At 41.5% G+C, this 3,925-nt stretch overlaps 1 protein-coding gene across 2 annotated transcripts in view; it reads right to left on the reverse strand.

The window, feature by feature from the left end:
- Positions 1-3,925, reverse strand: part of SLBP (stem-loop histone mRNA binding protein) — a gene marked incomplete at its 5' end in the record, with an annotated part of 25,046 nt that overhangs the window by 20,555 nt on the left and 566 nt on the right.

Genomic DNA, 3,925 nt, shown 5'->3' on the forward strand with positions numbered 1-3,925 from the left:
AGAATTATTTTATTTAACTTTATTTATTTATTTATTGACCAGAGAGAGATAGAATGTGAGAGAGAGAGAGAGAGTAGTAAAGTGAGAAAGCAAGCCGCCAGGTCCAGGAGTCGAGCCATGGCTGGCCAGGTAGGAGTCCAGTGCCCTTAACCACCATGCCACCTCCAGGCACCCCACTCTGAATCTTGTCCTCCCCTAACCAGTTGTTAAACAGGCTATACATGTCCCTATCTTGAGGGTCGTGTCATGCAAATCCTCACTGAACTCACCTTCTTTTCATCACACTTATCACACAAAGATCCTCCAAGAGAGAGGCCTTTCCTGACTGGGCCTTTAACAGACTTTACCACCAACATCACCTGTTTATTTCCTTCATATACTGCTTGTCCTTCTTGAATTATCTTGCTTAACTTGCTGTTTCACTCCACATCAGACTATAAGCACGAGAACAGAAAGGATACTGTCTTCACCTTCCCAGCAAACTTTCTAATCTATAAAATGCTCAATCAAGTAAATGCTGCAATAAGATAAAAGGCTCATTGGGGCTGGCAGGTGGCATGGTGGTTAAGGATGCTGGACTCCCATCCCACATGGCCAATTGATTCGAGTCCTGGACCTGATGGCTTGCTTTCTCACCTTCCTTCTCTTTCTCTCTCTCTCGCTTGCTCTGTCCCTCTCTGGTCATATTAAAAATTTAAAAATTGGGGCTGGCAGGTGGCATGGTGGTTAAGGGTGCTGGAATCCTACATGGCTGACTGTAGTTTGAATCCTGGACCTGGAGGCCTGCTTTCTCACTTTCCCTCACACTCTCTCTTACTCTGTCTCTCTCTGGGCAAATTAAAATAACCACATAAAGTTAAATAAAATAATTTTTTGAGAGGTTTTTGCCATAGGGCATATGCATTCACCAGAAAGACAGAAAGCGAGAAATCACCCCCCCAGGGGGGATGGCCACACCATAATCCCTTCTCCTCCATTCTCCTCTCGGGATTTTGGGAATGCACGCACACGTGCGCCCTGCCTGAGTTTAAGCCACTGGGTCTTGGACTGGAACCGAAGTCGACTACGTGGGAGTTCAGCAACATAGCCATTACACCAACTGCTGGTCCCAATAAAATAATTATAAAGAAAAAAAAATTTAAATAAAATAAGTTTTCTTTAAAGAAGTATTTATTTTAATTTATTTACTTTTATTTATTTTCTAATTTCACCAGAGACAGAGGAGAGAAAGGGAAAGTGAGTAATCAAGCTTCCAGGTCCAGGACTCAATCCATGGTCAGCCATATGGGAGGTCCAGCACCTTAACCATCATGCTACTTACTAGCCCAATAAATAATTTTTTTTAAAAAGACAGAAGGCTTATCAAATAGGAAGAACTACAGGAACGGTCAGGATAGAAAGGGAACTTGAGCATAAATCTTGGTATCCCAGTTTTCACTTAACATCTTTTTTTTGTTGTTTTGAGACTTTTATACTATAGGATACATGTGCTAACAGGAAAGACAGAGATAGAGACAGATGCAAGAAATCACCCCCAGAGGGGATGGCCATGCTGCAATCCCTTCTCCTCCATTCTCCTCTCGAGATCTGGGGCACACAAGTCCCTGGCATGAGTTTAAGCCAAGGAGTCGCCCGCCAGTAGACTACGTGGGAGTCTAGCTGGGAGTCTAGCGACATAACCATTACTGGTCCCTTCACTTAACATGTATTGTGATTCCAATTTAACAGCTAACTTTTCCCACTGACTTTTGTTTTTTGTTTATTTTTGGAGAGCTATTTGCTATAGGATGTGTGCAGTCACCAGAGAGAGAGACAGAAAGCGAGAAATCACCCCCCCCCCAGGTGACTGACGCAATCCCTGTTCCTCCATTCTCCTCTCGGGATCTTGGGCACATACACGCATGCACTCAGTGTGAGTTTAAGCCACTGGGTCCAGGACTCAAACCACGGTCGACTATGTGGGAGTCCAGTGACATAGCCATTACGCCAACTGCTAGCCCCTCTGGACTGACTTTCAGGAGAAAATGCAGAATGATTATGAAGAGCCATTTTAATGAAAAGTTCAGAAACTGGCAAGTGGCACAGTGGTTAAGGTGCTAGACTCCCACATAGCCAACTGCAGTTCAAGTCCTGGGCCTGGTGGCTTGTTTTCTCATTATTCCATTCTCTTTCTCTCTATGGTCAAATTTTTAAAAACATGTAACGTTAAATAAAATTAAATTGTCTTAAAAAAAAAAAAGAAGGAAAAAAAAAAAAAAAGGAAAAGTTTAGCCATCAAAGTCCCCTGCCTATCCTAGAGTGTGGGAGGGAGGCTACCTTGTGTTGACACCACCCTACCTTCCACCTTTCCAGGAGCAGAGGTGAGCAGGGCCACCTGGCTTTCCACCTGCAGAAAAATTAAAGTGGATCTCTATCTCTCACCAGGTGGGATGCTGGTTAAGGGTGTTGGACTCTGACATGGATGACCACGGTTTGAGTCCTGGACCTGGCAGCTTGCTTTCTCCCTTTCCTTTTCCCTGTCTCTCTCTCTCGCTCGCTCCGTCCCTCTCTGGTCAAATTAAAATAAATAAATAAATAAATAAATAAGTTAATAAAATAATTCTTGAAAATGGAGTAGGGATTGCAGTACAGCCATCCCCCCAAGGGGTGATTTCTCACTGTCTCTCTGCCAAGTGCATGTATGCTATAGCAATAAAAACCTCTCTAAGGAAAAACAAAAAAAAACTAAAAATGGTTCAAAGATTTAAATACAAAGCCCCAAACTATAAAACTAATAGAAAGTGTAGTGGAAACTCTTAAAGACATTGGTGTAAGGAAAGATTTCTTAAATGAGACCTGTAAAGGGTAGGTAATAATCCCAAAAAATAGATAAGTGGGATTACATCAAGCTAAAAAGCTTTCTTAGAGCAAAGGAAACAACAGAGTGAAAAGACAACCCTCAGAAAAGTAGAAAATATTTGCAAATTATTCCTCAGATAAGGGGTTGATATTGAGAGTATATAAGGAACTCAAGCAACTTATTCATAAAAATTAATAATCCAATTTAAAAATGGGCAAATTAATTGAATAGACAAATTCTTCAAGGAAAACAAATGGCTAAAAGGCATATTAAAAAATGGTTTTGTTGTTTAATTTCCCTTGTTACAAGGGAAATTTGAATTAAAGCCACAATAAGATACCATTTACCCCAGTTAAGAACAAGTGCTGGGGGCTGGCAGGTGGTGTGGTGGTTAAAGGCACTGGACTCCCACATGGCAGACCATGGTTCAAGTCCTAGACCAAGTGGTTTGCTTTCTCCCTTTCTCTCTGATCAAACTGAAAAATAATAATAATAAAAAGAACAACTGCTGGTCAGGCTGTGGTGAAAGAACCCTCTCACATTATTGGTGGGAATGTAAATTAGTACAACCTCTGTGGAAAACAATATGGAGGTTCCTCAAAAATCTACAAATAGAACTACTATATGATCCAGTAATACCACTTCTTGGTATTTATTTTACCCAACAGACAGGAAAACACTTGCACATCCACGTTTACTGTAGCACTATTCAGAATTGCTAAAACATGGAACCAACCTAACTGTCCAAAAAAATGATTACTGAGTTGAAAAACTGTGGCACATATATACTATGGAATATCAATCAGCTATTAAAAACAATGAGACTCTGTTATTTGATCTAAAGTGGATGAATATAGAAAACTTAATGTTGAGCAAAGTGAGCCAGACTTTGAAAGTACACACTGTATATTCCCGCTCAATTTGTACTGAATATCTGTACTCTGGCAGAAATTGGAAGAGCTGAAGATACCACAGTGGAGACGATAAGTGTAGATACCAGAGACTGTAAGGGAAGGGAGTGGACGGTAGGGGAGTGGACGGTAGAGGAGTGGGTGGTAGGGGCTGGGGGGGGGGGCACAAGTTTAC

The sequence above is a fragment of the Tupaia chinensis genome, unplaced genomic scaffold, assembly GCF_000334495.1.
Source record: "Tupaia chinensis unplaced genomic scaffold, TupChi_1.0 Scaffold000360_1, whole genome shotgun sequence".
NCBI lineage: Eukaryota > Metazoa > Chordata > Mammalia > Scandentia > Tupaiidae > Tupaia > Tupaia belangeri.